At 50.4% G+C, this 21,141-nt stretch overlaps 1 protein-coding gene across 15 annotated transcripts in view; it reads left to right on the top strand.

The window, feature by feature from the left end:
• The window catches only part of MSI2 (musashi RNA binding protein 2), a 255,916-nt gene that overhangs the window by 155,341 nt on the left and 79,434 nt on the right, over window positions 1-21,141 (top strand). The window lies entirely within an intron of this gene.

The following is a 21,141-nucleotide window of genomic DNA, read 5'->3' as shown; positions in this document are numbered from 1 at the left end:
GCTGAGGCTGCAGGGAAGCAGAGGGTTTGTACCGAGGTGGTTAGCGTCAGGTTAAGCTGGGCATAAGACTGGTTAAACTGAGATAGCAGGAAATTAAGATGCTAAACCCTTCTGCTGGGGTTTCAGGCATGCTGGAGATTTGAAGCTGAGGACTGCCCGTCCTCCAGTGATAGTAGTTCAGAATAAGCAGAATCTCCAGAAGAGGAATTTCCCTCCACATATTTCACAAGAGAGACGAGGTTTCATCATTGCTTGTTACAGCTCTGTGAAAATGAGCTGAGGATTATTTTCAATGTTATGGCCATTCCTTTCAGTGGAAATAAATGATGCTCTTCTGTCTCTTGGCGAGCAGTTCACGTTATCGCTGCAGCAGAGGCGCTGAGCTCCAGGCGGAGCGCAGCCTGGCAGCTGCTTTGCTGGGCTGGGAGGAGGTAAATGTACCTGGGCTCTCACGGTGGCACCAGAAACTGCACTGGGGACACGCTCCGAGACCCTCTTCCCTTCTCTCCAAACGAGATTGATTTTATGCCACCAGTGTCCCTGCTTTATGTGGCTTCTGCCCCCCTGCGACGGCGTGGACGTGTAGCCCGGAGGTTTGTTGCTTGCCCTTCACACCCCGGCCTCTTTGTGGGGGCTCTCTTGATGGATACTGGTATTGTCTCGTCTGCCGATATGTGCCTGCTACTCAGTGCAGGCTGCGTAGCCTGTTGTGCAGGGAGGCTGACAGAAGGTGTAAAGGAGCCTGTTCCTGGGCCGGCAGCGCTGGGAGCGCTGGGAAGGGGAGAGCGGAGCAGCCCAGAGCGCGTGGCCACGGCCACCGCGCCTCATCATCATCTCCATGGCAGGGTCTGAAGACCTTGACCTCCCAGCACTGTCTGAATTATTCACTGCTCTGATATTTGCCTTAACAAGCAACTTCAGTGCATGGGGCTGGCTGGGTGAGTCAGGCAAAACCTCCAGGATAGCATTCCCTCCCTCCAGCAGTTCCCTCCCAGGCACTAATCCCTCTCTGAAGTCAGGGATCATAGTGGAAATCCCTGGAAAATTCAGCAGCAGTGAGCAGAAGGCTTGCTTGGAAAGGATAAGCTCTTTGGAGCCAGGGGGGGCATGCTAACAGCCAGTGCCCATCAGTTTTGTAACAGGAACCAAGTGTTCAAAACTCCTACGTAGTTTGGAAAGTTCAACCCCTGACAACTTCCCTTTATATCCAGGGAATTTTCCATGCTTCTTTTTGCAACCACCCTGAAACGGGCCATAAATATCCTTCTCCATTCAGAGTCTTGGCAAGTTGTTTGTTGCATTTAAAAGCTGCATTATGTGGTGCTTTTGTGCTGGGCACAAGGGCCCCACATCCCCGCTCTGATGTGGCAGAGGGGCTCAAGGAGTACAGGGGGGCTCTGGTCCCAGCAAGGCGCACACTTGCAGATTTGGCCCCTGTGAATGTGTTTCCGCAAGTCTTCTGCGTGCTTTTGTTTATATTCCTTGTTTTCTTCTCTTAAACTGTTTCTTAACCTGGTGAGGTCACGCAGCGTGGATCGGACAGGCTGGCAGTGCATTCTGGCGTTCGTCTCCGTGCCCTGTCCTGCTGAGGCTTTTGCAGCCCCATTTGCAAGTCCCTGGCCTGCGGTTCCATGTCCCCGCCCCATCACCACTTTGTGTGTTGCAGGTGGGAGGCAACAGGGTTTCCTTTTTTCCCCAGGAATTCTGTGAATTTCATTGGTTAATTATTTTTTTTTTTAGCCTTGTTTTTCTACACGCAAGCGGTAGTATCTCTTTGCATCAACATCCTTGTGTAAGCTCCTAGGTGAGGTCTAAGTGGGGAGGAACTAAGGGTCCAAAAGGACCAAAAGCAGATTCCGAATGCCGTTGGGTGGAGGTGGTGTTACCCCCACCTCCCGTATGCCCCAGCAGAGTCAGGCTCCGCAGCCAGGGCTGTCCCGCTTGCTTGTGCCATCCAGGAGGCAGGGTGGGCTGCAGCCCCCCTCCCTGCCCCTGGCAAATAAGGGAGTTCTCTGGCACCCGGGAGGGCCAGCTCTGTTTGTGAGGCAGTATCCCGGGGAACAGATGGACCCTTTTGCTGGGTGCAGGACAATGCTGCTTATTTGCTGGGATTAGCCAAAATTCCTGCAGGCGTGTGAAGCCCGGCCGGTGCCAAGGGGTTGCGCTGCTGCAACGGGAGCAGCTGCCAGGGGGGCATGTCTGAGCGCTGGGTCCTTACCTCTGCCAAGTGCAGGTGGGAGGAAGAACTAAGTGTAAAAGGCAGCATAAAGAGTCGTCTTCATCTTCACGCTTTAATTTATACAGCTTTTTCTGGCATATTTTCCTTCTCTGCACAGGTAGCTACCACTAATCAGGCTAATAAACTGGCTAGTGGGCTGCTGTGATGAGGCAAGTTCTGCTGCATCAATCGTTTATAAAATCACCTCAGATTTTACAAATTGTGACATTCTGATTGTGTTGGAAACGTGTTTAAAATGCAGTAGTGTGCAGCAACAGTGTTAATGGCAATTCTTAAAACCACTCGCGGGTTCCAATCTTTATCTTCAAATTAGCCGAGGGAAAGAGAAACGGCAGATAAAATATCCGCTGTGGCTTACTGTAGTTAGTCTATGCCTAGAATAATCAGCGTAGGCAAGGGAAACGAAAAGTATTAAAATGCACTCCCAACTGCTAGAAGGCGAGATAAATTTCCTTGCAAGCAAATTGAGCATATTTGTTGATGTGATTCTGGCCCGTGCGTGTTGTGGTAGTGTATGACTGGCCAGCATGCGTGGCGTGGGGCCGGCAGGGGCTGGTTAGTGGGGGGGCTCAGATTTAACCAGGCATGCTAAGAGGGATTTTCAAAACTGCTCGTTGTTTCTTGAAAACCCCACCCAAAATAAAAATTAATGCCTTGCCAATGGAGCACGTAACTTTCATGACATTAAAAATGTCACCAGGCTAACCATGTTGTTGCCTCTGCTGGTGTCTTTTTGGTTTTTTAATTTCTCAACTATTCCTGGACGTTCTCTAAGGAGAATAAGACTCAGAGCTATTGCATTCCATGCCTGCCTGACTAGCCATATTAAAGGCAGGCTGAAAAAGCTGTATTTAATTGAAGGAGTGGTTAATTTTTGGATTATCATAGGTAAAACAATGCCTAGCTTCACTGGGATGCAGTGTCTTCTTGTGGGGCTTCTCCTTCTGGCTTGGCCACTTCACTGTGGTAGTGGGCACGCAATGAACTAGCACTTAGAAGGCAAATACCTCTGGGTCCCCATAGTTACGATGCCATCTCTTTTTGGAAAGAAAATGTTGGTAATCCTCTTATTTCTGTACCCTGTGCCATACTGTTGCACTTCTGTACAGGGAGCAAAACCACACAAAAGTTCTCCAGACACTATGGAAGATCACTTTCACCACCTTCAGCACTTTCTTCACTGCCTAAAATTTCATAGAGCTGAAAATTACTGGGTCAATCTTGAAAGGATTTAGTAATTGGAAATTAAAAAAAATAAAAAAAGAGGGTGATGTTATTTTGTTACCCTTGCAAAGTGCAGATAAAAATCTGGAGTTCAACATTAGTTATTGATCTTTGTGGTTGGAGGGAGCCTGGCAAGATGATGATGTCCTTCTAACTCCGTTATGGAGGGGAGCTCCAGAAGGCATACCAATGTGCTGCCGAGCACGACTGCAGGAGGGTAGAGGTGGGTCAAGACATGGTGGGATATTGAATAATTATCGTAATGGGATGCTCTTGATCACAGCTTTAGATGCTCTCCACCAGCACGGGCTCGTTTTATGCTTGCCTGTAGCCATCAGCTGCTCCAGAAGCTGTCCGCGGCGTGCAACACGACTGTCCTGCATCTTGAACTTGCAAAAAGACAAAGATCTTGAGTGACTGAATCCCCCAAGCTGTAATAGCTGGTATTGAATGTAATACTATATGTTTTTCAAAGCCATACAGCCCCCAGAGTTATTTTCATATCAATTAACTCTCTCACAGAGTTAAGAATGGCAGGGGAGAGAGGAGGGATGTGACAGCATGGGATTTGGACTTCTTTAATCTTAAAACTAAACAAAATTAAAGAAGGGCAGGCTGTCCGCCTGGTACAAACAATATCCTATGTGTTAGGGGTTAAAACATCTCCGAAAGACAGGCATCGATTGTGGCAGAGCTTTAAAACCACTTGGGTTTTTGCTGTCACTGCAAACGTGCTGCTGTTTCCCCGCAGGGGGGGTGCTGGGGCCGGGGCTGGGCGGCATCTCGGGGGCTGTGTGGGGCTGGGTGGTAGCTGAGCATCCCTCCGACACGGCCGAGCCGGCAGCTCCCAGGGGCTCTGCGGCCGGGCTCTCCCCAGCCGTGTGGAGACGGGGGTGCCCCAGGTTTGGGTTGGATCTACACCGCAGCATCGGGGCTGGGAGATCTCCGTGGCTCGTAGCACCGGGACCACACACGGGAGCGCAGCGTCTGCAGCATCCTTCCTGCGGCCGCCGCTCGCAAGGAGGGATGCAAGGGTCGTGTGTCGTGTTTGCGTTATCCCCATCTAGCCAGTTTCGGTGCATGAAAGTAATTGTCCAGGTGGAAGCCGTTGGTGTAATGGTTGTATTTATTGGAAGAGACAGGAGTGATGTTGTTAGCGAGATAGCGTCTGTGCCTCGGCGAAGGATGATGCTTTTCTTAGGAGAAAAATAGCTTTTGTGTGCTGTCCAGCTGCCAAAACCTCAGTTTTGTAGTTGACCTCTGAAGTTATAATTGACATTTTTATAGATGGGATATAAATATAATTAAGAGTCGTTGCAATTATTTGTTTATCGCCATCTCCCTCAGGTAAGGCAAGGTCATGTACATCCCCAGGCAGTTTTCAGTAAAGAGTATTTAAAATATATAGAAATAATTGCCTAATTTGGTCATTTTCAGCGTAGCTTTTCTTGGCAGCAGTCTGGCGAGGGTACTGAGCGTTTGAGGGCAGCTCAGAGGGAGCCTTGCATATGCTCACGTAGTTTTGCGTTTGGAAGGATGGGGCTAAAGGGAGAGCTGCTGTTCACCCCAGTTTGACCCACAGAATTTTGGAAAAGCATCCACAAATGCGGTGATGGTATTTTTTTAGAGCATGAAGTACTTCAAGGGCTTTGGATGAACAGTGTGAGATAAGCTGTAAACAGGGGCAATGTTATTGTTACTGCTTTCCTAGATGAGACGGGGGTTTATTCCCATCAGTTGTATCACTTCGTAAGTGGGGCTCCGGAGAGTGCAGCTGTTCTGAGGGAAGCGCTGGCTCGGCTCAGCCCCACCATTCCCTGGCCGGTGACATTCATCCCAGGGACCTGGGGCTGCGACACGGAGAGAGGCTTCAACCCTTGACGCATAGAGACGTGGAGTGTTTGTCTTCCTCCAAAGGCACAGAGGATCGCAGGGAGGTGTAGCCGCAGACAGGCTTTTTAGAGCAATTTTTAAGCAAATATTTGCTTCAAAACTTCACATGAGGGCTGCGAAGATCCATTAGTTAATATTATTTACCATTTACAGATCTATCAGTGAAAGTGGTGATGGCTGAGCGATAATACCGTCAGTCATACCTGTCTGTTTAGACTGCAGCTATGACATGTGTCGTATTAATATTTTATATGTGTATGTTTTTAATATTACATCCTCACTTATAAATATTCATGTCGTAAAACACATTAACAGCTGCAACACTGCCGACCGCTATTCACATTTCTGCTGTGTGGCAGAGTCACCCCCGTCCCGGCTGGAGCCCAGGCAGGAGCTGGGACAGCTGCAGCCATGGGGAAGGGGCTGCTGGCCATGGCCCACCAGTGTCCCCTTTGGCATCGACCTCCCCCCCTTTGCCTCTGTGTGGGACGGTGGGGCCGGGCGCCAGCGCCCGGGCCAGGGTGGCAGCTGCCGCTGGGGCAGTGGCTTCGGCGCAGCGGTGTGCCGGTGACCCCAAGCTCGACAGGCTCGGTGCTGCTCCCTGTTCCGATGTTAATAAACACAAAACAAAAGGGAAAAGCTGCCAATTCTTGGATCCATCTCCCTTGTCTTTTAATTTCCTGGCCAGCGCCTATTGCTGCTGCATCAGGGCACCTTACGTGAAGTGTAAAAATAAATGCATTCAAGCCAGTATGAGCCCTGCATCCCAGCAGACTCAGTTTCAGAATAGCAAATAAGGCTCCTGGCCACGCTTTTCAAGGCGATTATTGAACGTCTCAGGTGGTTACAGTCATTCTGCCCCCAGCCTCATGCTGGATAACGCCACCTGAGGCTTGGAATAATTGCCCAGCTATGTACTGTCTGTCATACCTTATTGCTTAATTTTATACCAGTAATGAAAATTACATCCAGAGGAGGAGAAAGAGTGAACAGCTGCACTGGCCGGGACGCACCGAAGGAATAGATGTGTGCAAATGCTTTCTCTAAAGAAGGGGAGAGGCTCTGCTTGCCAGCAGCACTCGGGAGATGGCTTGACATTTTTATTTTCTTGTTTAACAAACAAATGCAATAATAATCAGAAAAAAAATCCTGCCAGCCTCCCATAAAGGTTGCAAATACAGCCCAGCAATTAGTTTGGAAGTCTCTGGTTACACAATCAGACTTTAAGGTAAATACCAACTTAAAAATATATTGTAAAGGACAGTAGGTTTGTAAAAATCATTTGTATCTTGTCTTCGTAGCTAACATGTGTAAAGAGATTATTTAATTCCCTCTCCCCAGAGGGAGAGCCCTACACAGCTAGACCTTTTTGACCTTTTTAATGTATCCAGCCTCCTTTCGATTAGCCTTAATGCAGGTAGTAACGGGAGGTGACGGTGACTGCAGGGCTCAGCCCTGGCACTCTCCTGCGTGCCCCCTCCGCCGCGGGGGGCGAGGGGAAGGTGGGCGTCCCTGCCGGGCAGCGCGGGGCTCTGACAGCTCTGCAAAGGGGTGTCAGGCGCTAACAAGTGCACAGGCAGCATCCTGCTCCTTCCCGTGGTGGAGACGGCTACAGGAGGGGGGGGTCAGAGCCACAGCTTCAAACCTGCAGGGAGGCAGAGGTGTGCAGGAGGGAGCTGCGCGGTTTCTGTGGCGCCTGTATACAGAAGCCATTAAATAGCTTTTCCAGTACTGGTTTAGCTTTCCGGGGTTTGGTAAGTGTGGTGTTGCAGATCACCAGAGGCTGATCTCTAGAGTGGAGACATGGGAAGAAAGGAGATGGCAGTGGCTGGGCATAGGCAGGGCTGTGAGCAGGACCGGGCGTCTCCTTCCCGCGGAACTGTGGTTAACGGTTGCTGTCTTAAGAAAGAAAAGTGTTCCCATTCACTGAGTACTGAACAGTATCAATAACTTAATGCGATTAGACTACAGTGGTATTGGGGAGTGCAGAGTGAATCGGTAGAGCCTTTCTCATCTCTGAAAGGTTCTTCAGGAAACATAAAGCAAGAGTTGTGCAAATATTTAAGAACTTTTTTAAAATTACGGTAACGGTTCTGTTACACTTGCAGAAGGTCAGTGTGATTGAGCTCTGCCAGAATGAGTGCTTGCATTGGAAACAGACTGCATAATCTTCCCAGCTGAAGCTGTGTTGAGAAGACAGTGAGGTCATTTTAATACGACTTCAGTCTGCCATCTTCATTGTCACTGCTGAGCAGCCAGTTTGAGTGACAGATAAATTAGCAAAAATCCTGATGATCTGTGAATGGAAAAAAAACCCTAAATGCCGTGAATAAGTTCTTGCTTATGATTCTACTCAGCTGATGAAACCAAACCCCTTTTGCTTCCCAGAATGCAGGAGCAAAGTGATTAGCAGGTAGTGCTTCAAGTCTTGTGGGAGTATTTGAAAATGTTAATTGAGGAAAGGCCAGAAACAGGAGGAGAACAAAATGCAACATTTACATAGACGGGCAGTCTTAATGCAACAAGCAGAATTAAAATCAGTGTGGTGACCTTGAGAAAACAGGCAGCTACCTGCAGCATGCTGGTGCCAAAAAATGTGGTATGAAAATATTGAGAGATGCTGTGCAGCTTTCGCTCCCTGGTGTGTTGTGTTCTTCTCCCAGTGGACTGCTGAAAGCAGACTGAGTGAGTCCCCTCAAGTATGCAGGGGGGGGAGCTTTTATTTTTCATATATCTGTGCTTTATATTTGCTGGGTTTGATAATAAAGCTTTTTCACTGAAGATGAGGAGGATGTTCACAGAGAAGGGGCTGGTTTGCCTCGCTGTGCCCGCTCCATCTCGGGAGTAAATCACCTCCATCAGCTGCCACCCCGCTCACACCTGGGACCTGGATGCTGCTGAAGCCTTTAATTTTACAAGGTCATTGCCATACATAAAGCCTCCTGGTGATCTGTTTAAACGAACAGATAACACATCCCCTATCCCCAAAATCTTGAGATTCAGCAGAAATGTGTTACACAAATAGTGCTGGTAGCGAAGGCTGTTACCCCTGAGCCTCCTGTTCGAGTGGGCTCTGCCATGCCACCCTCTGCTGTGCTTGCCATCCCTGGCTGCCTTTCTGGTTTTCTCGGTGTTGATTTGTAGGGGTGGGTAATTCAGATGGGAGGTGCTGCGCCAAGCTGTAGGGTGCCTCTGCACAGGTACCTGAACACACGCTCCTGCGTGGCGGGCCAGGGTGGGCATGCGAGCGTGTGGCTGACGTGGGCCCCGCGCTGCGCCTGGGGAGCAGAAATTCCTCCCAGGGTCGTTTTTGCAAGGTAGAGGCATCGAGTGGCTCTGCGGCCGAAGGAGGGCTTCGCAGTGGGGTGTGTAAACGCGAACACTGCTACCCAGCTATTAATGGTTTACAGCTTTTGCATGGATACATCCCACCTAACCAATCCTCTTATATTAGCAAATGAGAAGCTGTTAAAATTAGTAGCTTGGATACGTAAAAGGTGTGCTGCAGTAACGCTGTGTCTGGCCTCGGGGCCTTCCTCGCCTCCTGCCCCAGCCTTCGCCAGCCCCTGTTTCACCCTCTCTCCTCCTGCACCCCCTCAGCTGCAGGGAAAGGCAGTGGCTGCCCCTGCCCCCTCACTGTCTCGCTCCCTGGAGCATTCCCAGCTCCATCCCCAGCACCCCGGTGATCCTCTTCTGCTGAGTTTGGGTGGCTGTGGGGCCAGCAGCACGGTGGTTCTGAGCCCAGGGCTCGCGGTGCCCATGAGCCCGGTATCCCACGGCAGCCACCTCGCACTTGCAGGGCTGGCCGGGTGTGCGGGAGGGGGCAGTGGCGGTGTGGGTGGTGGTTTTGCATGGCAGGCTGCCCCAGATTTCACAGTGGAGGATATTCTTGGAGAGTGGGCTAAGAAAGTCCCTTGCTTTCTCTGATTTCCTCTGGTGATGGCTCTGGTTTTCTGCTGTGCCGGGGCAGAGCTCTGCAGGTGTTCGGTGCTGACTTCCGCGAGTGGGAGAAGGTGCGGGTCATCACAGTTCTCTGCAGCCCCGGCATATCTGCTGGCTCCCCAGCTGGCGGGAGGCCGTGTCCCTGCCCTGTGTCACCGTGGTGGCTTGCAGGTGGTGGCCAGAGACACACAGAGGGTTTGGGTCCTGCCAGTCCTTGCACGGAGCCCTGCAGCATTGGCGGCTCTTGGGGAAGGCTCAGCTGCGTCCACATATCCTGCGTTTCAGGGGCTCTTCCACCACCGAGGCAGTCGGAAGCCCTGACGCGCAGTGAGCCGAGCCTGCCCTGGAAGCTGTGAGGGCAAACACCTTGGTGCTGTGAACTGTCCTGTGCCTGCAGGCTTTGGTGAGCCCAAGACAGAGCGCCCCGGCTCCCGCTGATGGTATGCGCTGCCAGTACGCGCTCGGCTCCCACATCGTTGGTAAGGAATGGCACCGGTCGCTGGGCTGCACGCGAGCTTGGCTTTGACCGGTGCTTTCCTGGCTCTTTCCCAACCCAGGGCTGGAAGGGCGAGGATTGATGTCCGTAGCTGCCTTCCCCACCAGCAGCAAGGCAAGAACAAAACATCTCTAAAAAGAGCAATTCATCCACCATTCCAGCTTCCCCTGCTTTCCCCCCACCAGGTGAGACCCACTGAGCTCCCCCGGTGCGGTGGGACGTGGAGTTTGTGCTGGCAGGCGCGGGGGCACGTGGAGCGATGCTGGGGGCTTGTGCCACACAGCGCCTGTGCCCTTCGCATCAGTGCCCTCTTACCTGCGATCGCACTTTTCCCAGAATAATAAGTTCTGACTGAAGATTTCTTTAATTAGGTTGATTAATATGTACTGGCAAGGAGTGATTTTGCTTATTCTGTATGTTTTTTTGTATATATAAGCTGAAGTAAACATCTGGCCTTTTTTTGCTGGATCTGATAGAATAAGTAATTTGGAAAACAGCTTCTCTCACAAAACTGCAGGTCGGCGGATTTGGGTTTTGGGGTTTGGGGGTTTTTCTTTTTAATTTATTGAGTGTTTTCTGGACCAGAAAGAGTACCTTCAACTAGTGTCATAATTCACAAATCGTTCTCCCATTTTAAAACATCTGTCAATGCAAACAGCTTCCTTAATTCCTTCCTTCAGAAGAAGACCAGGAGCGAACAGGTACGATACCACTAACCCTGCAGAGCCTCCTGTGAGTGATTTTGAACCTCTTTGCGGGCATGTCTGTCCCAGGGGAGCCAGTAAGGTGCAGGGATCAGGGGTGCAGGGTGGTGGAGTGACCCCGCAGCCCCCATCGGTGCCGAGCGTGGATCGGGGTCTGATTCTGTGGCTCGCGCTTTGGCCGCAGCCCCGTCTCTCCATATTTACTCTTGGTTGGACCGTCACCAGCCCCAGCAGAAGTCCTTTGAGAGTTGTGTGGTTGACTTCAGTGGCAGCAAGGCTCTGACAATGGAAACCATTCTCCTCATCCATTGCACGAGTCACACATGAACACACGTGTTCAACAGCACACTCAAAATTAGGGCAGGATCCGTAGGGGGAAGCCTGGCAAGAGAATACGCTTTGAGCATCATTGTGGCAACTCCCCTGTCGGCTCACAGGATGTTCGGATGAGCTAAAATCCCGTGGAGGTATGAGAGGCGGGTTTGGCTTTTGCCAATCTCTGTCCCTGCCAGCCGGTTGCCCTGCCTTTCGAGCTCGGTTCCCAGTGCCAGCCTGTCCCTGCAGCGGGGACGTGCTTCCCTGCGGCTGGCGAGCTCCGTCCCGCGGCAGAGCCGGCTGTTGGCAGAGGCGCTGCAGCCATGCAGGGGGGCACCTCGCCCCACATCGGTCCCCTGGGCGCCGGCAGGGCCAGGCATGGGGCTCAGCAGCGTGGTGCAAGCCTGTTCAGCAGCTCCGTTCCTCCTCACCCGCCAAGCAAACTAATAAAGAAGTAAACACACTTGTTTTTCTCCAGTCTCTGGATGTAATTGCAGGAAAACAAAAAAATCAGATTATAGAAGTGGGGGATTTGTTTTCTTGTGAATCAGCAGCCCATTCCCCTGCTGCCGGCAGTGTGGCACAGGTTTTTTCCTGGCTGTTTGGCTGGATTTCGCCCCGTCCCTCGCAGGGCAGGAGCGCAGCGTGCTGTTCCGTACCCAGCCCGGGGCTCCAGCAAGGTTCGGAAGCAGCACAAGGGTGGTGGGAGGTGGAGGTGGACTGATAACCTGCCTGGCTGCTCAGGGAAGGAGCAGCTGCGGAGGGAAGATGGGAGCAGCTGTGGATATGAAATTAGTCATTCTATGAAGAAATGGATTTGATAAATAATAAAACACTGGTATTAACAACAGATGCTTTCCAGGTCAGATGACTTTGATAAAAGCACCCAACAGCCGTGGGTAATGGTATGAAAAATATGTATCTATATTTATGGATCTATCTATATGAAAAGGCATATAATAAGCGTGTGTTTGCGTATAGATATGTGGGTGTACAAGCTCATATATAAATGTACCGGTATTTTATTTCTGTTTTAAAATGACAGTGAAAGTGGTGCTGCTCCCGTTCTTCACAGGCTTTGAGACTTGCCAAGAAAACCTGAAATCTGATCAATGTCTCCCAAATCCAGCGCGCTCCCTCCCCTCCTCTCACAGCACTGGCTCCATTTGTTTTTATATTCATACCTTTTCATTTTGATAACTGTTTTGATTTGTAAAATACTATGCCTTATACAATGTTTCCTTTATGATGATTTTGTATGCTTTTCTTATCTTTCACCTTAAATCTTTGATAAGAGCATTTTAAAAATGAAATTGCTACCTGGCAGCATTACGCACTGCTGGCTGGCTGCCAGCGGAGACGAGAGCTGCGGAGGAGGAGAGGGGCTTGGGAAAGCCTCCCCGAGCAGCGCGGGGAGCTGGGCTGGGCGGCAGGTGGGATGCAGGAGGCTGAGGAAGGGGAGGGAGGAAGCCCAGTGGGACTGGGCTTTGCCTCCTGCAGCTAGGGATCCTCTCTGCACCCAGCCCAGCCAGTGCCATGCACACCCTGGGCACGGCAGGGACCCCCACCACTGCCTTGCATGTGTCCTGGTGTGGGGCACGCTGTGCTCTTGCAGGGGCGGGAGTTTTAGCAGGGGTTGGTGCCGGCCCTGTCCTAGCGATGCCCCTGGTTGCCGAACGTTTCCCTTTCTTTCCTCCCTGCTAAATTGCTTATTAGTCTGATTGACTGTCGCTGCGCGCTGGAGGCGGAGGGTGACGCAGCGGTGGGGTCGGTTTGTTTTTCCCTCAGAGCCATAAAGGCGAACCTTGGGGGGGGAGGGGGTGTTTCTATAGGGTGACCCAGTGTTGCTTGCGACTTTCCAGCACGTCCAAGTAATTGAAACGTTTTTGGATAGCTGTTGGTTGTGCCTGCTGAATGTGATTTATCAGGGGGAAGGCATCAGCACTGGGAATATCAGTAAATAGAACTGTCTGACATGGCAGGTCATTTTTATTTTAATATAGTAGATTTAATGAACTCTTGTCTTTATAATTCATGGTACTTGCTGAATGCATCCATTTCCCCTCCGTAATGACGTTAGTTACAGATCTGTCCTTCGTTAGAGGCTTTATTGCGGCTGGCAAACTTAACTCTCTCTGAGTTGCGGTGATACGTTCCCAAAGTGCAAAGGGTTATGTGATAAATGGGCGCCTTTTACATTCCATGCTGTCAGTACAAACGTAGCCAAAAACTTAGCCAAGTAGTTCGTGCATTATTAATTATTATTACTGAATCTGGTGAAAGGTCATTTGCAAAGGCCTGTGGTGTGTGTTCCCCCAGCTTAGTGGGAACACGCTGATCACCAGTGTGGCCATGGCACCTCTCTGGTAGCTTGTGCGTGTTGGAGGTGTTCGGGTGAGAGCCCACAGCAGACCCCAAATCTGCTGTCAAGTGACTTAATAGCATTTATGTCCAGCCTAACCCAATCTATCTCACCTTGCAGAGAAGAAAAAAAAATAATCCCGCATCAAAATTACTGCTTTTGGAACTGTCTTGTCTCTTTTGAGTAGGAACTGGAGACAACTAGACAAGCTTCAATGAAAGCGAATAAAGAAACATTACTTTCTGAACACAATCTTCTGTTACCAGTCACTTTTCAACAGACATTCAATCAAAATGCTAATAGCAAAGGCAACAAGGGAGCGAGGTTATTGTAATACTAATTGATAGGCTGCAGGGATGGGTTTTGATAAGTGCTGTTGAAGATATATTTTTGAAATATGATTCTCTTTAATTACAATGATACTAATAAAAAATGAACAAATGATTTAATGATAGTTTTCTAGGTAATGACTTGAAGATTTTTGTTCGAGTTATTTTCCAGAGGTTCTTTTAAACCAGAAATTATGAAAATCACCTTAAAAATAAAGCTGTAGTGGAAGGTAGTGACTTTATCTAGACTTGCATGGCTACTTTGCATCAAAATTAATACTGTCAGATCTGAAGCACTTGAATAAGAAATCCAGTCATTTATTTATACAATAGACTTTGCTGAAAGCCCGTAGTTGAAGCCCACATTGCATGTAGGAAAGCATTTAATATCTAATACTTATAATAATTAGGATCAATTATGCCAGCAAGGATTTTAAAATACATTTTGAGGGAGGGGAAGAATGGGCTGAGGGGTATTCACTAAGGTTTTACAGTGCATCGGGGTACCGAGTCTGATCGTATTAATAGAGATTATTGACATTTGGTGATGGGAAGCTCCAAACTCGGAGCTGCCTTCCCGGCGCAGCAGCTGATGCTCCCTGTGCCGCGGTGGGTGGGAGAGCCGTGCCAATGCCCCCAGCCGGCACCATCCCAACCAGAGCCTCTCCCGCTGGCCGCGGGGCTGCGTGGGCACAGCGTCCTGCTGCTCCGCTCCCTGCGAGACCGCAGCACAAAGAGAAAGGGCAGATCTGTCGCTGACGGACAGCCTCTGCTTCAGCTAATTTTTTATGAATTAATTGATAAGAAAACAAAGGGGGGGAGGTGTGTGTGTGGGGGGGTGTTTTGCTTTTGTTGATGTGGCTGGGGGCTCTTTCTGGGGCAGGGAAGGATGATCTCTCCTGCCTTTCAATTTGTCAAGCTCTCTCTCAAAGATCTGCCAGAGAAGAAAGGGTAATTAATAGGCTTGAAGTCATTTCCGATGTGTCAGTATTTCTGCCTTGCTTCCAAGTGATAATGTTCGCTGGCTCGAGGCCTCCCGGGAGCCTTCCATCTTATTAACTTGTCTAGGAGAAACAGTGAGTGGGGACAGCTTGGGCCAGTGGGTGACATGAAATAAGGATTTGTGGTGTAGTGAGCTGTAAACACGGGGCCCGGTTGAGTAAAAAGTGGCAAGAGGGGGGGAAAAAAATAAAAGATAAAGGAAGGAAAATATATTTAAAAAGCCACTGGTCACAAGTATGTATGATGGGGGGGGGGTGCACTTTATTTGGGGCAGTCTGTACCCGACCCATAGAGCTGGACCTGCTGCTGTGTCACCCGTGGCCAACTTTGGCACGTGCCCAACTCTGGTCCCAGTTCTGCCCGGGTCCCCCTGCCCGTGGCACCGATTGCCTGTGGTCCAGCGCACCGGTGCTGCCCTGGCTGCCGCTGCTGCCAAAAGACCCGGCTGTCGGACAGGCTGCAGCATTATTTTATTTTAACCAGAGGTAAACGCAGCCGTTTGGGGCTGTCTCATGGTTTTGGCCCCGTCCCGCAGAGCTGTTGTCCCTGCTGCTGGCAGCCTGCCGCCCAGGTGCCACGGGGCTGGCATGGCCGCGGGCAGGAGCAGCCCTCCCTGCGGCAGCCACCGCGCTGGCAGCGCCGCGGAGCAGCTGGCGGCCGGGGCTTTGCGGGAGTCGTGTGTGATTTTTTAGAGATGCTCAACTTGAGGCACTGAAAAGGGATGTGTTTTCAGCAGACCGAGGGCTAGGTCCTTCTCCTCATCACTTCGCTCCGCTTGCCAAGTTGGTTGGCAGTTTTCATAGCTTTTCTTAATTGTGTTTGAAAACTTAAGCGTTAAACTCAGGACGCTTACGTGTGAAGGCGCCTTCGTTCTCAGAACTGCAGGGATTCAATAATCTACATCCTGTACAGAGCCAGAGGGGCTGGGACACCTGCGGAGACACGCACAGCGCCATGATAGAGGTGTGCAGCAGCACCGGGAGTGAATCCCCGCTCCTGCCCTGGGTGAGTGTGATGCTGCGCCTCGCGGGCGGCTTCCCGAGGGAGGAAAGACCCTCTTGTTCCACGTATCCCAGAAGCTGCTCTTGGGAGCTGAAGCTCTGCATCCTGGATTTCCATCCTCCTTGGTGTATGTCTTTATATTCTCTGTCCCGTTGCTCAGCACAGGACCAGCCTCCCACTTCTTTCACCTCTGTGCTCTCAGCGTGCGGGACGTTGCACGTCACCTGCCCACGCCGGGAGGGGACAGGCCCCGCGCAGGTGGGCTTGACGCAGGGCAGTGCCTCATGCCGCTCGCCTTGTCCCGCAGCAGCCTTGGGCAGCAGAAGCAATATTAGAGGAGCAGCTGTGTGAGTGTAGTTGGCAGAATGATTTTTGGGTTTTGCCCTGACTCCCTGTTGTTATATAGCTTCTGCTACATATATATATATAGCAAAGGCTTGCTGTGGTGGGGGGTGCGCAGGAGAGGACAGATTTCTCATCGCTGTGTGCATTTGGTAACTACATCTGTCATCGCACGACTGTCAACACAAGATTTTGTTTAGTTGCTTTCCCCCTGCACAGTCCTGGTGAGGTTTTTGTTAATTGCAATTAGAACACATGAAAATAGAGATTATTTTTAAACTGTTTTCCTGATAGTCCTGTATGATGTAGCAAGGAGGCTGGGTGGGATCTCAGTTTTCCCTGAAATGGGCACCGTGCCTGGTACAGGGCCCAACTCCCCGAGGCATCCTTGCGTGAGAAGACGTTCAGACCCTGCTGGCGCAGCAGGGCACTGCCCAGGCAGGCCAAATCCAGGACTGTGGGCTCCATCAGGGCGAGATGTAACAAGGTCACGCGTGGGTCCGGGGTTTTGTATGTGCCGAGTTGCCCGCTTGCCTTTGACTTGAGTAAAAGCTGCAGAGCACCCAGGGAGAGAGGGCTGAGTGAGGCATAGCCCTAAGTTCGTCAGGATAAAACGAGGAGGAGATGTCTTGGAGCAATGTTCTGTGCGGTTGAGCTGATCCGTCTTGCGCAGTGTTGAGCATCACTGCTGTTGGAGCTCTGACCTTCATGACAGATGTGGGCTTACGTAAGGGTGATGCTATATCTACATATTTAACCTTCTTTGCTTTTCTTGTTTTGTTTTTAAATTCTCCTTCATAGCAAAAGCGCATGAGCAGTTTCATTAGCTATTAAAGGAAAACCCAATGGAGGCAGTGCTGGTCTCTGCCACATACAAGCTGTTCCTCAGAGATTGTTCCCTTTTTTATTTTTTAAAGTAGCAAACCTTGGTGTTTTGGGTCACTCGGAAGGAACAGGATGTCTTTCACATATTGACAGGTTTTTTTCTTCTCTTTTCTTTTCTGATCTCACTCCTGTTTGTCAAGCTCACTTTTCATTTTCCAGAGAAATGATTATGACTAAACATCTCTGACAACCTCTTTGCAAAGTGTGAGAAGGCTACAATGAAAAAAAAAAAAAAGGAGCCACCTCAAAGCTCTTCAGTGATTAAGCTACTTAACTGGCAAGTTTTTCTCTTCTACTGTGGAGTGTATTTCTGCACAATGGAGTTCCCCTTGCAAGCACTACTTAGGGAAGCACTAGTGTAATCTAATTAAATTTGTTTTAATATTCTGTGAAAATTAAAACTGAATCCTTCCTGTTGGAAAGAATGACCGTGCATGTATTAGTCCTCTATGTTTTGTTGTTGTTGTTAGCTTATTCAAATATTAACACTGCCTGCCTGCTCAAAATGATAGTTTGCATCCATTAATGGAGCTTAATTCTCAAATTAAATGACGAATGATATATAGGAATAGTTGAAAGTTGGTTGCTGGATATATATATATTTTTTTAATACTTATGTTACTTCCTGGAGGTAAATAAGGGGAGGGGATGCTGTGCAATATCATCACTGTGAAATTAAAATGAAGTCTCATTATTTGAGGATGGAATTCAGTGGCTGAAGGTTTACTCTTCATCTGAAGCTTCATTCTGAATTCTTCCAGCTAATTGCCTGCTGATTAGTTGAGAGACAGGCATTGCTAATGCTGGCCTTAAGCATCAAATTAGCCCCTGCAAAGTCTTAGGCACCGAGCAGGAGACTTCGGTGGGGCGCGGGGTGTTGTTGCCAGTGAGCAAAAGGACAGGGTGTCCCTCGCAGCCGCATCGGGAGCCCAGGCAGGATGACCCAGCCGCAGGGACAGGACGGAGCCACCCGGCAGAGCAAGCCCCTCCATTCTCTCGTGTTGCTGCCGTGTCCTGAGCTGCCGCCAGTCCCGGTCTCAGGGGTCCTGTGCGGTGTGGAGCCGTTCTGCTGGTTGCGAGGGGCTGGTGGCAGCCTTGCACACCCTGGCTGCCCGTTTGGTTAATTCTCTTTATATTTTTGCATTCATTTACATTATTTTTTTCTTTTTTTCTTTTTTTTTTTTCTGAGAGTTTTGAGTTCTTTCCAGTCAGAGGATCTAGGTAGCCAGAGTAGGTGTGTTTGGTGCACGTGTGGAAATGAAGAAAGTGCTGACCCCCAAATAACAGGTAACAGCAACTTCCCTGCATTTCCTGGTCAGACTTAATTCTTCTTTGGGGGAAAGTTTTCCGGAGAGGGGAAAAAAATGCAGAACTTAAGGTTGCAATTTATTTAAAAAACACCACCCAAACCTTTTATCCTTGCACTGAAGATGGAAAAATTACCAAAATGCTAGAAAACCTCCAAATATCTGAACGTTTTCTCCTTTCCCCAGCTGCCTTTCTGAACTTGATTTGAAACATGCTGAAAATATCTCTGTTCCTGATCTATTGAAAGTTTCCATTATTGACTAGCAGAAAGGCTGCTTTTGTGTGTGTCTCGCTTGTGGGCAAAAGATAATTTTAAAAAGCACCATGTTTATCTGGAGAGAGCAGCGTGGTGAGGCAGGAGCTGCAGGACAGCTGTGGTGATGGGTTGGAAACTCGCCCTGCACGGGGAGCGAGGATGGAGGATCTGCCACGAAACATGTTCCGAGAAACCCCGTGGAGCAGGCGTGGGGCTTGGCGAGGTCCTCGGGCAGGGCAGCAAGAGCCGGTGTGCCCCTTCCCCGCTGGGATCAGCCATTTCCAGCCTCCTGCTCCCTCCTCCTCCTCCTCCTCCTTGGGGAGCTGGGCCCTGATGAAGCTGTACCAGGCTGGAGGGACCCGTGAACAGCGCTCTGTAGCGATGGCAACTCGAGAAACAAGAGCAGTGGGGAGTATTTGGAAAGTGAGCACTTATTATTGAGAGTTTAAAGGGAAGGTGCTTAAAAACACCGAGAGGCTTGGCAGGGCAATTAGACTGGCTGCTCTCAGAGTAAATGTATGGTTCACAGAGCGTTCCAGCATGTTTGGCCTCTCGCTAGGAAAATACAGAATCGCTCAGTGAAGAGCCCATCAAGCCCGGGGCTGGGATGGTGCCGACGCCGGTGGGTTCTCTGCTGTGAAGCTCCTGTTTATACTCTTACCTTACCAGCCCCCCGTGCTGGTGGTCTGCCCGCTGCCGTCAGCCGGTCTCCTGGTGTGTCTGTAAACTGTCTCTGCTGCCTTTTGGTGGGGGAATCTCAGGGTTTTTTCAGCCAAAGACACAGTACAGATCAAAGCGTAAAACTTGTGCCCGTGTCTGGGGGCAGGGAGCATTGTTCTGTACCAGCTCTTGGGCTTGGTGTGCTGGGAGCTGGCTTCTGAGCTCAGCCTGGCTGGTGGCTTCCAGGTGTTTTTGTGGCCCACCTGTGCAGGAGCCAGGAGTTCCTGGTGGCAGAGTTCAGGCGTTCTGAAGTCAATATGCAGCCAGTTAATGAGTTGCTGTGTGATGCCTCATGCCAAGTCCTTCGTGCCCTCTTTGCTGAGCTGCATCGGCCAGCTAAAGGGGAGCTTGTGCGAGGGGCTGGCATCAGTGTTGCTCCTGGTTCATTCAGTGCCTGTGGCAAACCTCAGCTGCGCCTCGCTCCATGACTGATAGTGATGTGCTCACCTTTTGTCAACTGCTCCTCAGAGGGTTTTAACAGCGCGCAGGGGCCAGGCTGTGCTGAATGAGGAGAAGCACTGTGATGCTCAGGTGGAAGAGGTGATCTCCATTGAAAGCAAGGGACCATTGGCCTTTGCTTTTCATCTTCCAAAATGGTGCTGTGAAGCTGGTGCCAGCATGGGATGCTAGAGTGATGGCCAAGAGACCGAAGACCACTTTTCATCTTCCCCAGATGGAGCACAGCCAGGCGGGGAGCCTCCAGCAACATCCCACTTTGCCACGACCTGCCCTCCCTGCAAAGGAGAGGGTGACTGGGCGGTGAGGGACCCGTGTGCTGCCATTAGACAGCCTCCCTGCCCACTCCGGCTTCTGGCGAGGCCACCGCTGCCTTCCCTGGGTGTGACGTGTGACACCCGTGTAAAACCCGGCTTCCCTTGCACCAGCTGCCAGCCAGCATCGGGATGGTAACTGTTTCCCATTGCTGGTGGATCTGGCCAGGTTCAGGCTGGTGATGGTGAAACGTTCCCTTCCCTAGCAAGGGAGCCACTGCTGCCGGCTGTGCCGGGTGGGTGCGTTCCTGCAGCCTCACCGAGCGCCGGGATTGACGAGGCTGGGGGCGGCTCATGGGATTAGGTGGGATCTGGCTGGATGGAGATAGCATCAGCTGGGCTTGGTAGGTGCTGAAATAATCAGAACAATCGATAACTTTGCTTTATGCTGGTTCCCTCGGCCGCGCAGCCCACTGAAGGAGGTGCTTTTGCAGCTTGCCTGGGGTGCACCTGGCTGGAGCGGGAGCTGTGCCAAAACCACCGCCGCGGCTGCATTGCAGCCAAGTCCTGCGCTCTCTGGCAAAGGGTGAAGCGTGCTGGGACGTGGTGTCAGGCAGGTGTCAGCCTCACCCAGCTGAAACAGTAGTGGCATCATGGAGTGGATCAAAACATTCAGTCTTTAAAATCATATGTTCGATGTGTCATATCACAAGAGCTTTATATTCTTGGCGATAACAATCGGCACCACATTATCTGTGGTTTCTCGCTTGTATGTTTCTTACAAGCTGATAAACTTTGAGCTGGAAGAGACTGGAGCGTGCGTCATTGTTAATGTCTTGATCAGGGCTGGACTGGCCTGTCTGGGGGTTGATAACAGAGCCCAGGAACTGCTGTTCCAGGTGATGCTCAGCACCTCTGGTCCAGGTCCTCCCTCTGACAGTGGTGGGCTCAGGTGCTTTGGTGGCCCTGCCCTTACTCCACAGCCAGGTAGCCCGTGTGGCCAATGGAAGCAAATAGCGATGAGCGTCAGTGTTTCAGAAGGGATGGATGCTTCACTTCACTTGGCATTTTAATCTCTTCCAGCCCTAGGTTGGACTAAGCACTTTCTTGGTGTGTGGTGATTTATTTTGTTAAAAACCAAGGCATTATTCATAATTATGCAGTTTTATGAGAGTATATGTGGCAGTATTCTTCCCGTAGTAGGCTGTGGAGCTGGCATAATATTTAAATAAGAGCCCTGGGGAAAGGACACGCTTGCATTCAGAGCGGGGCTCGGCGCAGTTGCAGGCTCAGCCTATTGAACTGGTGTATAATTACCTCTATTCAGCACTGCCGCTCCGGTTATCAGCCGGCCGTCAGGGGGAAGGCCAGCGTTTTAAAATGACATAGATTGTTAGAGAACATCAAACTTT

Source organism: Falco cherrug, chromosome 1 (genome assembly GCF_023634085.1).
Source record: "Falco cherrug isolate bFalChe1 chromosome 1, bFalChe1.pri, whole genome shotgun sequence".
NCBI classification, from domain to species: Eukaryota; Metazoa; Chordata; class Aves; order Falconiformes; family Falconidae; genus Falco; species Falco cherrug.
This window is presented reverse-complemented; position numbering and strand designations above follow the sequence as displayed.